The sequence below is a fragment of the Mytilus californianus genome, unplaced genomic scaffold (assembly GCF_021869535.1).
Source record: "Mytilus californianus isolate M0D057914Y unplaced genomic scaffold, xbMytCali1.0.p SCAF_24, whole genome shotgun sequence".
Taxonomy (NCBI): Eukaryota; Metazoa; Mollusca; class Bivalvia; order Mytilida; family Mytilidae; genus Mytilus; species Mytilus californianus.
Window position 1 is genome coordinate 5,579,123 of NW_026262673.1, and position 14,710 is coordinate 5,593,832.

Sequence of the window (14,710 nt, forward strand, 5' to 3'; positions counted from 1 at the left end):
TTATTAATTTTATAATATTTTCAATAAATTCGACCACCTGTAAAAGATAAATGTATTATATGTGTAGGACTCTAAAATGCGATGGTCTGCGCTAAAGTGCGATGCCTCCGTACGCTAAAGTCCGATCGTCTGCGCTAAAGTGCGATGCCTCCGTATGCTAAAGTCCGATGGTCCGCGAAAGTATAGACTTAAGAAACGTAGTTGGATTATGACGTGAACAGTCGTTTATACAAACTAAAAATGAACATGCCGGAAGATAAATTAAGAATATTTGATTTTAAAACAACTTTTAAACCAAATATCTATGACTTAATTTTAGACCTAACCGTGCTTTTTCGGCTGAAGCAAATGTGGTTTTTTTCGGGTGCTGGAAGAAGGAATTGTCTCCTGCAGTCAACCATTTTATTATATAGAAACAAAATAGTATAAGCATAGGTATCCCTGCAGGCACACATCGTTGAATCAACGTTGAATCTTTGTTGATTTTAGGTTATACATTGATCAACAAATATTCAACATTGATTCAACGTTGACATTTCAACGTTGAAATTAGTACATTGTTTCAACGTTGAATTAACATTGTGTTGAAAAACCAACATTGATTCGACATTGGCTAACCAATATTTAAATACCCAGTATATAGTTATAGATACCAGAACTGTCAAAAAAGAAGTATTGGACACATTACAATTCTTTTTAAATTGACAACGATATTCACTTAAACTTAGAAATAGAATATTCAGTAGAATTATCACTAATTTTAGTCATGGTGATTATAGAATAATATATATTTTATAAGACAATCTTAATGTATATCAGCATAAATAAATCATTGATAGGGGACAATTGAGAGAATTCTGTTTACCTTCTTTTAGTAACTAGAAAAAAAATATTCGAGACTGTTATTTTTACACTTTTTAAAAACGTTTATTTGTTGTCCATGTTGGTATATAGCAAAATCAGGTTGATTATCCATGTGAGTACTTGCTTTTCTGAACCAATGAAAAACTGTCAGAGACCCCCCCCCCCCCAATATATAAATTTTGAAAAATATAATAACTCGAGCTTTGCACCGGAAATAGAATTCCCAAATTTCACCCCACCCCACCCCACCCCAAACATACTAGTAGAACCAGCTTGCAATGGTATACAGTAAATTTAAGTATTTGTGAGTAGCTGTAATATAAACAATCGTTATAAAACAACCGATATATCTGTATACATATATATATATAAGTCTAGAGCTTTGCACAACGATACTTATATAAGATGGTATTATACGAAGATGTTGTTATTAAATCGTGTTGACAAATATTTCTGCTTAACAAATAGCCTTCTTCAGTGTCAATTATTTTAACAATGCTGGTTGGTCCTTTTTATAGACTTCCATATATATATATATATATATATATATATATATATAAAGGAATATGGATTTAAATTTTCGTGGCTTTTTTTTAACTATTTTTGCGCATGCGCAGATGTGAAAATGAATATCCGCTTTCGATAGCACGAGGTATACAGTGATTCTACACAGTTTTAATCAATATCTTTCTCAGCTTTTATACAGTTTATACAGCTTTTACATTTCTTTCGTAAGTATATATAAATTCCGCTGTGATTACAGTAAATACAGTATCGAATTTATTGAATGTTAGCAAATCATATTATAATGAAAACTGTCCGAAAAGATGAAATTTTACACGCAGATATTTTTTTCTTTCTTCAGGCTTCAGCATATTTCATGTACCATTCCCAATTCTACCTTGTAATGTCTGGGCGTCTCATAAATTTTTGCCCCCCCCAAGGGTGACTGGGGAATAGAAGTATGGTCACCATTGGTCTTCCTCCGACCGGCAGTAAAACCCGTGCTAAAGTGGGGCGTCCGTTTGGCTGTGCGGGATGTACAATTTTGCAGCCACGTCCGGTCAGAATGGGGACGTTAAATCCGATGCCTCGTGTAAAGAAAGTGCCACGTTCTTTGCACGTTAAGAACCCTTGCAACAACTCTTTGAGGGGTCCGTAGGTGACCTGTTGCAAGGCTAAATTTCTGTCCCTATCCAATATTCCCTCATTTCCCGTGGCAGTCTAAATGTCTCCGACCTTAATCCCTTAATCTATTACAGAACCTACCTATTGTATTTATTGTGAACTTGTTCTCGTCCTGAATATGCATGAAATATTTGCCACTGGACGTTAAGCAACCAACAATCAATCAATCAATCATAAATTTTTGTCAATGAATATATGAATTCATTATAAGATTGAATCAAAAGTAACATTTATTATTATTTACCTGTACAATTCAGGCTACACGAAATCTAGAAAAAAGGGGGGGGATTGTTTACAAAATCAGGATGGATAGGTCAGAAGCCATATGGCTCACAAAGTTGGACCAAAGTAATCCTCTGTTTTTAGTCTGTGGGAAAGTAGGATTGAGCAGAAAACCTTACTTAAAATTTATTATCTAGAAGTTTTTGTTGTACATGTGAGTTGAATACTAGATTCTAATAGACGTATTTATCATATTATTTATTTACACTTGTATGCAAATTTGTTCGCCATTACGTAGTAAGATCACACAGGTTCTCGTAAAGTTTGACATCACAATTAAAAAAAAGACGTCACAATTAAGGTTCCACTAAAGTCAAAAGATAGGACACTTCATAAACATCTAAACTTTGCCTGTATTTTTCAACCTATAATGAATAAAGTCCTAAACCATGGGAACATATGTTCATTTAAACATACTTAACATATACACACTATGTAAATTGTAAATAAACTTGAAATTCTCTTATTAATACAGGCAAAGTTTAGATGTTTGTGAAGTGTCCTATATTTTGACTTTAGTGGAACCTTAAATAGTGATTGTTGTTTGACCTCATAAGGTTATATGCATAATATGGGACAGTTCTAATTTAGGTCATTCGGAGACAACAAGTCAACATTCAACTTAATATCAAAAGTCAACTTAATATCAAAAGTGTAAATACATTTATGGTCCCAAGCAATTCATTTATTTGTCATGCATGTATAACCAGACTTTCTTATCTTATTGCATTCGGTCAATTTGTACCAACTCTATCCTTATTTTGTCATACAAGTTTACGCAATGAGGTGCGGAACTGTAACTATTTATTCTAATATGACTTCCACCCCCAAGGGTGTCTGGTGAATAGAAGTATTGTCACCATTGGTCTTCCTCCGACCGGCAGTAAAACCCTTGCTAAAGTGGGGCGTCCGTTTGGCTGTGCGGGATGTACAAATTTGCAGCCACGTCCGGTCAGAATGGGGACGTTAAATCCGATGCCTCGTGTAAAGAGAGTGCCACGCTCTTTGCACGTTAAGAACCCTTGCAACAACTCTTTGAGGGGTCCGTAGGTGACCTGTTGCAAGGCTAAATTTCTGTCCATATCCAATATACCCTCATTTCCCGTGGCAGTCTAAATGTCTGCGACCTTGATCCCGGACGTCCCTATTACAGAACCTACCTATTGTATTTATTGTTAATTTGTTCTCGTCCTGAATATGCATGAAATATTTGCCACTGGACGTTAAGCAACCAACAATCAATCAATTGTATACAGGCCCTTTGGTTATGCGTTCTGTTGTTACTGAAAGGGTATACAATCATTTCTTGACATTAACAGTAGCAATGTCAATCCTTCTTGAACCAGATGACAACTTCAGAAATGCACATTTAGACTTTGCTCGAGAACTTTTGGTGTGTTTTGTTAAAACAGCTCCCATTTAATATAGTGATACATGTGTGTCGTACAATGTTCACTCGTTGGTGCATCTAGCAGATGATGTTGAACATTTTGGAAGTTCACTGAATGAAAGAAATGCATTTCAATTTGAAAATCATTTATTTAAACTGAAAAAAAGTGTAAGGAAGCCTCAAAATCCAATTGCATAAGTTGCAAAAAGAATCGTAGAAATGAAAAAATCCAAATGCAGAGGAAAACCCAGAACAATCCATGTTTTTATTTCTAAAAGGAAAAAAGATAGTTGTTTTCTGTTAAAAAATAAAACATTTGTGTTTGTAAGGGAAAAGAGGGAAAATAAGACCTACCTGTGTGATGTGATAAGTCAAAACAGTTTGGAGAATTTCTTTGAAAATTCGTGCAATTCAAAGATTTTGAATATTTTTGTATTGAGAAATAACCAAAGACAATTCAGACGAATTTTGGTGGATAATGACGACATCCAAAAGAAAGTTGTTTGCCTTCCATATGAAATACACTCTCTTTTACTGCCTATGCTGCATGGGATGGAACGATGGTGAACATGTCCACTTAGATGTGGTAAGAATTTCTTTATGTGTTTCTACAGGTAGATAAACTAACTATTATAAATAAAATCGACATGTATACATATCATGACATTATTTTGTTAAAAAAGCAATACATTAAAAAAAAATAAGTGAAAACCACGACAGGCAAATGCACATATCTACCATACATGATTAATTTCATCTTTTGTAACGAATTGAAAAACATAATCTGTGATTAATTGCCAAATACATTTACATACATGTATTTTTGTTATCCTTGTACAGAATTTAGAATTTTTTTTTACACTTGCAATTTATTTTTTTTTAACTTGCAATTTATTTATATAAATACATATAATGCACATAGACTTTCACAAAGTGCACTCCATCTGAACACCCATTAAAAAAAATAATTCAGCTTTGAAAATCTAATTGCAATTTATTATGGAAAAAGTAAATAATAGAACTGAGCAAGTATACATGTACAAATGCACATGTAAAAATGTACATGCATGTTTAAATTTGCATGATATTTTTAACTATTTGACAGAAAGTAGAACTTACATTTTTTTGATTGCAATAGTGAAAAATGAAAGGCAATGAAATGATTAACCGATAACAGTTTTTGACTGATTGCATGACAAGTTTTGCATGATAAACATTCAACATGTACACATAGGTAGAAAAACATTTATTATTTTATGTTTTGTTTTGTAGCTTTATCATAATGGCTGGTAAAACTTGGTGCAGGGCAGTTTGGAAGGAATCTGACAAGGAGGAGGAAGGGGTCATCCCTTCCAGCTGGGTCCTTGGGAAAAAGGTTTATTGGCCAAGAGTTTAATATACTACAGCACTGAAGGCCATTAGGGAAAAATGGAGTCCCAAAGATGCTCATTGTAGTTGGGACCAGTTTGAGTTGGTAAAAATTAAAACCTCATCTGGTAAGTTTATAGTTCAACTTCATGAAGGCCATTTTATATTTAGTGCTGATATATTTTATCTAAGATTGTGGATGAAGCCAGCAAAAAACTGTTCACAGAGTAAAATATTTTCTTGAAACCTTTGAATGCATAAATTGAACAGGTCCCAACTAATTGTTGTATGTACCGGATTTACGCAACATGACTGCCAGATTTTATAGCCGTATACATTATTACATTTTACAAAGTTTTAAGGATTAAATACAATTTCACATAATTATGTTACCTATTTATACTTGCTATACCTTTATATTAATTTATTCTAAATGTAGACGACAAAAAAGAATGTGAAGACCACAACATTACAACAGCAACAGAAGATGAAGAAGAAGATCAAGTAGAAGAAGTTGAGGGTAGAAGAAAATCTAAGAAAAAAAACTTTGGTAGTGATTTTCAAACAGGAATATTTTTTTTAACACCAATATTTCTATATAAAAATCTTCCAAATCTAATATTGGTTATTACAGTTATTGTATGTCTTTCAATCTTTCCAATGTTTGTATTTTTATATAACCTAAACTCATCCGATGTTTATTAATATTGACTTGAAAGTGAAAATGTGAAAATGCATACCAAAAACCAGCCAAGTTTTGCATACTATTTACAAAATTTTGATATGGTTTCTTGCACATCAAGATGCAAAATTATGTACATAGTACATATTAATCTTACGTCAAAGTTGATGCATTCAATGGACCTCAATCATTAACTGATAAAAAATAGTTTAAAAATTACTTTTAACAGAAATTCAATTCAGTTTATAGCAAAATTTTAATAGATACCTGGAAGTTGTTATGTTACTAAATTTCATTCATCTGAAAGACACATAATTTTCATTTACAGACTATTCAAGTGGTAAGAATAATGAACCAACACAAAATCTTCTGAAAACTCAACACTATCAGGTCAGAAAAAGGCATGCCTCCTCCTCCTCCTCCTCCTCCTCCTCCTCCTCCTCCAAAATCTTCAGCTGTTACAGTTGCTGCAGAGGTTCATAGAGATCAGGGTAAGTTTCTTTAATATCAGTTTCTGTTGGACTTTTCCGTTGTATCTGTATACTAATTATTATTATTAAATATGACCTAAAAAAATAAATTTTTTTTTACTTTAATTTTTTTTCTCCCAGAATTTTGGGGCTAAAACCAATTGTACTGTGAAAAATGAAAATTGCCTTTGAAATCTGATTTTCCTGCTCGTGCATGCAATGCAATAATCTAATTTACAATTGTAAAATATTTTAAGGAATGTTTTAATGAATTCAAGTGGTAAATTTCAGATCTATATATATACATAAACAAATTAGCACAAGAAAACTTTTGCCAGGTTTAATCAACTCCAACAATTGATTAAATTTGCCAATGTCTTGTAAAATACAGGAAGGGACCCATTTTTCAAAAAAGAATGCTTTTAACTTTTCAAGGTTTCAAAATTGATTTGATTTTGGCATGAAATCACAAAATAAACTCTGAGAAAGGGGATTTTCTTTTAAGACCAGACAGGGGAGAGGGCAAACAAACTTTATTGTAATTTTAGCCTTTTGTACTCTTTTCAGGTACCAGAAAAACCTCTGATGTTTCGTCAAACTTCAGTAAAAAAAGAGCAACACAGTCTCCGCAACTGAGGTATGTGTCTCCATCTCGACCTCCTTGTTCTCCCACACCATCTAGCCTGTATAGAGGTCTTTTAAGGTCGAGTTCAAGATCTAGTATAAGAATAAATAGCAGGCAACGGTCAAGGTCAAATAGGAGGCAACGGTCAAGGTCAAATAGGAGGAAACTGTCAAGGTCAAATGGGAGGAACTATAGGGATAGATCTAGAAGTTAATGTAGCTCCTCAGGTGGTAGGAGAAGTGACCGTAGACACAAATCTAGAGCTATGTCGTCTAGATCAAAATCTAGAGAGGGATCTAGACGAAATAGATCGTCGAGGAGACACAGATCCAGATCATCTGGAAGATATAGAACACCTAGCACAAGACGAGGGGAAAATCATAGAACCCCAGTATTTCCCATGCAAGAAGAAAGTAAGTTTATTATACTATTGCTGTTGATAAATTTATTAAAAATATCAGCCTGATTTATTTTTGAAAATATGGAAAGGCATTATTTTCATTAGTCTCCTACCAACAAAGATATTGATTTGATATTTGGTATATCGTTTTATCAGGACAAGTTACAAATAGAGTTCAAATTTTGTTCCAGTCTGATGATTTTGTGCAGAGTTATATATGGTCCTTTGACTTGGTTTTTTGTAGTGGGAATTAAAATTTATAATTTTTGTAGCATTTATCCTAAATTAAATTAATTTATTTTTCAGGATATCAAAGAAGATCAATGTACCTGTTGGTGGAGATCAGGGATATGCTAAAAAAAATGATGAACTATCCAGTGACCAGCCTTGCCTATAATGAACCAACACTGCAACTAGAATAACAGGAAAATCTAGAGGATTTTCAAAGCTTTGATCTGTCTCTCAATGACAAGAGAGAGTTTGATCTTTCTGTAAGTAGATCATATTGAACTATTCAGATTACACTGATCCCATTTCCTACATTGTTGCAAATGAATGATTATAAAAGTTTATTATCAAACAGTTAAGAACAATATTTCAAAAAATAAGAGGACCTGTAATGGATATTATTGAAATGAAACAAAACATTACAAGCACAAGGTCGAAATATAGAAGATAGTTCTTTACTTTTATATCTCAAATTTTGTTAGATTACATGTTTGCTGCAGAAAGGACATAACAAGATAGGGAAAAAAAAAGAGATTTCAAGAATGACAAACAAATCTATTTGTGTTATATATATGTTGATAACAACAGATTTAATGTATTGATTGAATGACAAGTTACCAAATTTCAACTAAGATAATTCATTTAAAGTTATTTATAATTGACATGACTAAGTATTATGCTGACATTTTGTCTACCAGGAACAAACAAGATTTGTATATTCATGTTAAGCCTTTATTGATAAATCATGATTATATTTTCAATTTGTTATAGCGAGCCACAGTTGCAAAAATTGGGGGAAGTGATTATGGAGATCACATAAAGAAATCCATGGAAAGGTGATTTTACAATATAAAGAACCTAAGATATCCGACTTGAAGCATGTTTTATCTACATAAGACATCAATTTATGCTGTTTTACAGCAAAAATATCATTAGCTTATAAGTTTTAAATATAAGGTGTTTTGTATGTTGTATCAGGTTGGCGAAGCACAAATTGAAAGTGTTTCAGTTGATAAAGGGTCAGTCAATGAAATAATTGACAGGATTGGGAATATTGCTTTTCAATAAATTTTATATTTTATTTGTGTTAACTTTGTTGATTTATGGTTATTACCTAGTATTTTTGGGGATAATTGTCTCTTGTACTTGCAAATCCATATATGTGTATATCCTTCTTTATTAATAGTCAATACAGATGTATACTTAAGTGACAAAACAAAAAAGGAGTTTCACCATGCATGTCCATTTAATATAGCCCTACATGTATATTTCAACTTACTTTTCCATTATTGATTATTTGCAGATTGATGACAAATAAATTAATGGCCAAGATGAATATGTCAGGGAAAATGGAAAAATTTCATTTGGGAAGTCCAATGTTTTTAAATTACTGAAAGGTATTTATATATATTTTGTTTAGTATGAAAATTTGCCAAAAAAAAAATGCATGTGGGGTGAATGTCAATGATTCAGAAACTCTCTTTTATATATCTATTTATCAGTAAAATTATCATATGTTTATGATTTATACCATAGAAAAAATGTCTGTTTTTCAATCACTAGCGCCAGCAACTCTTGCCACAATAAATTAATTTCTCATTCTCTTTTTTTTTCCACCATGTTTTTTATTTTTATCTAATTTTGTGCTTTTTTATGTATTTTAAGGTAATAATTACCAAGCAGGGCAAATCAATTGCCCAGGTTTTTGAAACCGGTTGGATGAATCTTGTAATTTATTGATTGAAGCCTCAAAAAGTGCTTCATCATTTTTTAATTATATCAGCTATACTGTGTGATGCCTTTTCAGATTCATCACTCAACAGCTTCCTGTTTACCGAAATATTTGGGTGGAGGTATCATCAGTAAGCAGTAGCTCACACTTTCACTTGTTAATTTTGATTATAGCAAATGACACAAACAATTAGAATTTTCATTTTTCCTATATAATAAAATAAAAATTGCCCAACAGAACTAAGGGCTTTTCCAGAATTAATTGTATTGGGGAGGGGGGGGGGAGAGGAAGGCACTTTTATAATTTTATGGGCGGTGGTTATTTAAGAAAGATTGCTTGAACATTTAAATGAAATATCCAATTTATAATGTATGCATGGTGGGGCCAAATAAAATCTGCCTTCCCCCCCCCCCCCCCCCCCCCCCATACATTTATTTTTGGAACAGCCCTAATTTTAAATAGAAATAAAAGAGCATGAGAAAACATTTAATTTGAATGGCCTTCAAAGGTTAATGTAGTGTTTTGACATGGAAATCAAAGATGAAGGCATATGTCAATTAGACTGATATCAATGCAACAGCACAAGAAATACAGAAAAAAAACATGTGGATAAGTCTTCAATTTGTTCAAATTATAATGCAGTATGTAGGATTGTCTTGAGGTTTATTCCTTCTGCTCTATATGAAAAGAAATATAGTTGACTTTGATGACAGTTTTCACCAGTTCTGATGCTTATGATTTATATACTTTTATCATATTTATGAAGTTATAATAATAGTTAAATGTGTTGAACAGATTTAACTTGACAATGTTATAACTTTTGATTTTGTAGATGTCATCATGAAGACTCATGGAGTAACAGAACAAGAAGTTTCTGACAAAGCAGCAAACTATTTAAAATGGGCTCCAGATAGACGGGGCGGTGGGGGGAGAAAGAAGTAGAATTTTTAGATACAAATAAATAATTGATGCAATTGGAAGTCTAGTACCTCATTCAGAGTGAAGCCAGTTAAAACAGAATGTCTAATGAGGTGTCCATTTTGGAAAAGAAACTGACAATTTTTACTTTTACGTTCACTTTCATTTTAATGATGTCAAATCAATTATTGTGAGTAATCCAGGATGTTGTCTTTTTTATAGTTGTATTGATAAATTAATTTATTTTAAATTTGTTTGTATTGAATATTTCTCTATAATCAGTGATTGGACATTAGAATACATGGGTAAGGAACAGCAAACTTTGTTTCATATATTTTCATGACTTATTCAAAAAAGACATTATATATAGGCAAAATATATGTGTATCCCTGGATGTGGGTTAAGAACTAGGATAGGTCAGTATAGGAATATGTTTTTTATTTTGCTGTTTTTTTCAATATTTCTCTGGGCAAGTAATTTGTGTTTTTTTATTGTCTAATGTGGATAAAATCTACGGCTTGGTACAAACAATTATGGCTCTTAAACCCTAAACACTCATATTTTTATTGGGTTGACTGGTTGTTGGCGGTCAAGCCATATTCTCTCTACACTTGAATGTGTTTAGTTTTATTGTTGAAAATTACTGATCTTCTACGAGTAACTTGACAGTCAATCAATGACATCTATTTGAATTTTTGTGCACCATACAGTCTTGTAACAATGAGCAAAAGCCCATATTATGTCAAATATGATCATTCAATATGATTTGAGATTTTATGGTTTATTGTCAGAATTTGATTTTGAGTACTTGTATACAATAGCAAGAGTGTCTCAATTTCCTGAAGACTAATGTTTGTTGAATTCAGCAATCCATCTTTTATACTTTGGTCTGATGGAGCAGTTATTGGAGAATGTTTCCTGCAGCAGAATACTGCTATGAGATTTATTGGCTTTGAGAAGACACTTAGCTTTAATATGTATTTATGCATCTCGAATGTCTGATATTTCATATGAAATCATTAAAGTTGCTACACTTTAATATTATGGAATGCAACATGCAGAAAAAACAGGATGAACTAAACCTAAATCCTAGGTTGAAACAAAGTAGAACACAACCACTAACCAATGTTGATTCAGTGTTGAATATCACACAGAACTTTTAAAAACTTTTTATCAATCTGAAATCAACCAGTTATTAGTTGAAACAATCTTTAATCAATGTTGATTGTTTTATAAAATATGGTATTCACCCTGAATTCAAATTTAGTAGTTGGTTGAAACAATGTTGAAACAACCATTATTCATTATTGATTCAAAGTTGAACATCAACGTTGATTCAACATAGCATTTCAACGTTGATACAAATTTGCAAAATCTAATAATAAATCAACATTGATTCAACATAGAAAATAAACATTGATTCAATGTTTAATCAATGATGTGTGCCTGCTGGGATCCTGCTTCCATTGGAAGCGAACGAATACATTTAAATCATTGTTTACGTTGAATCTCACTTTGCAGTCCCCGTTAAAATATTTTCGATCTTATTGAAAAGTAACGTCGGTAAAATAAAGGTACATGTTTTCAAAAGTAAATTATAAATTTTCGGCTAAAACATTAGTTTGTACATTGTAGGAAATATAACATGTATTGGTACTCGCTACGAAATAGGAGAAAAAAGCTCGGCGAACATCACCTTTTTCTCGCATTGATATCAAAGCTTGTACTAATAAATGTTACTTATTCCGACATTGAACGAATTTTGTATTTGTAATTTACAATGACGACTGTAAGGGGAGGTGTTCACATTATTGATAGACTGTGTGAACGGCAAGCTACGCCAATTATCCAAATATTTAATACGCCCCCAATTGTTACATATACAGGAAATATAGTATTTTGTGACACCTATATTACCGTTTTAGCAATTTTTACGTGTTCGGTCTTCTAGATTTAGAAACAACCACTTAAGCCTACCGGTAAATTATAAAATCTATCAGATATGTTATACCTTAGCTTACTAGCTTTTGCAAAAAGACTATTTTTTAACATCCATGTACTTTAACGTTTTAAGCCCCCGAACCTTATCATATTGGCCCATCGCATTTTAGCGCAATATAGCATCGTATCTTAGCAAACAAACAACCATCGTACTTTAGCGTCAGACACCATCGTACTTTAGCGTAGACCATCGCACTTTAGCGTGACCATCGTACTTTAGAGTACCATCGCACTTTAGAGTCCTACATATGTAACCTTAAATCGGTCACTTTTTCTTAATAATTTTATGAGATGTCACCTTAAATCGACCACTTTCTTTATTGATTATTTGACTATATTTTATAATAAATTCGACAACTTTTTGTAGATAATTGTATTCGATGTAACGTTTAATCAGTCACTTATTCTTAATAATTGTATTACATGTAACCTGAAATCATCCATTTTCTTCATTAATTATTTTACAATCAATTCGTGTCTGAGCAGAAAGTTGATGAACCAGGGGTATGTCAAGGAACGTCTTGTCATTTCTCAAAAAAAAAGTTCATCGGAAGGTATCAAGACCTTGTTGATAAATATTCCGTATCAACTTCACAAATATAACACGATGGTCTTGAGGTATAGATTTTGGGTACTGACGTTGTTTATCATCTTATTAAAGTGTTATAGTATTCTTTTATTTGTCTTTATGAATATTACATTTAGTGTTTAGTCTATTTTTATTGATATCCATTTGACGTGACTTGTACTCATACATCCCGTCATTGTGTTATTGTTCTATGAAAATTCTCGTATTCTTGTCATTCATTTTTGCTAATGTGCTTTGTCTATATGCCTTTTTGTGTTTCTTTGATACATATGACGTGGCTCTGTACTTATACATCCCGTTATTGTGCTATTGTAAAACATTTTTGTATTCTTGTCTTTCATTTTTGCTAATATGCTTTGTCTATATGCCTTTTTGTGCTTCTTTGTTACATATTTGTTTGTTTTTATAGTGATTAAGATAATAACACAATATTGACTGTTTTACACCTATTTTTGACATTTTTACCTATTATGTCTGTTTTATTTACACATCGTTGTCAATATAATGGAATTTGATGCGACTGTCATACAAGTGAGACATTTAGCTAGCTTCAAAACCAGGTCTAATGCACCATTTTCTACATAGGAAAATGCCTGTACAAAGTCAGGAATATTACAGTTGTCATCCATTCGTTTGATGTGTTTGAGCTTTTGATTTTGCAATTTGATTAGGGACTTTCATTTTTGAATTTTCATCTGAGTTCAGTATTTTTGTAATTTTACTTTTTTCAAATACTTCTTATGGATAATTGTATTAGGTGTGACATTAAATTGGTCACTTTTTCTAGATAGTTTTATAAGATGTAACCTTAACTCTGAAACTTTTTGAATTGATAATTTTACTTTAAATTTGAACATTTTTTTATAGGTAATTGTATATAAAATGTTACCTTTATTCGTTCACTTCTTAATTGTTAATTTTATTATTTTTTTCAATAAATTCAACCACAAGTAAAATATAATTGTATAAAATGTCACCCTAAATCGACCACTTTCTTTATTGTAATTTGACTATATTTTATAATAAATTCGACAACTTTTAATAGATAATTGTATAAGCTGTAACCTTAAATCGGTCACATTTTCTAGACAATTGTATTAGATGTAACTTAAATCAGTCACATTTGTAGATTATTTTATTACATGTCACCTTAAATCGGCAATTTTCTTTATTGATAATTTAACTATATTAAACAATTTAGATATGACCCTAAATCGGTCACTTTTTTCTAGATAATTGTATTAGTTGTGACCTCAAATCGGTCAATTTTTCAAGATAATTTTATAAGATGTGACCTTCCCTCTGCCACTTTTTGAATTAATAATATTACATTAAATTTGAACATTTTTGATAGGTAGCCCAACCAGCATGCAACGTCATTTCAACGTTGAAATGTGATTGATATTTTGTCATGATGTTGCTCCAACGTTGTTTCAACGTTTTAACAGCAACGTCGAAGTAATGTTGCAGAAAGTAAGTTGTTTCAACGTTGAATTTTAGTCGAATTTTTGATGTTGAAGTTAGGTTGAAATAAACATGTTGTTTCAACGTTTAATGTTGGTTGATATGTCGACGATGGAAGTTTGTCGAGAAAAAAGATGTAAAAAAATATTCACCATCAGTTTTAAAGAGGAATCATCATAGTTGTACATCGTTTGTTGTTGCTATGTAAATTGTTAGCACTGTTGCCTTTTAATTTTTTTGTACAATATCTAGTAAAATCAGGAATTTTCCAAAGAAATATAATTAAAGCTCAAACCGACGTCTAACCGGGTCGTTTATTAAAATCATAAAATTATACAAAAATATAAATTATCATTCATCGAAATATGCTACTAACTAATTTGTTATTTTCCGGAAATATTTTCATCACAGATAAGACACAACATGTGAAAGTACGGCATATACACAACAGATACACGAGGATTGGCACTGCCAATAATCTATTGATAATATTGTCACGCGACATGATG

General features: G+C 31.9%; 1 long non-coding RNA gene across 1 annotated transcript; it reads left to right on the plus strand.

The window, feature by feature from the left end:
• Positions 1–7,581: 7,581 nt before the first annotated feature.
• LOC127732388 (uncharacterized) lies at positions 7,582–8,849 on the plus strand. Its single transcript, XR_007996214.1, has 3 exons — positions 7,582–7,760; positions 8,269–8,333; positions 8,801–8,849. It is a non-coding gene; the product is annotated as an uncharacterized LOC127732388 (long non-coding RNA).
• The last annotated feature ends 5,861 nt before the right edge of the window (positions 8,850–14,710 follow it).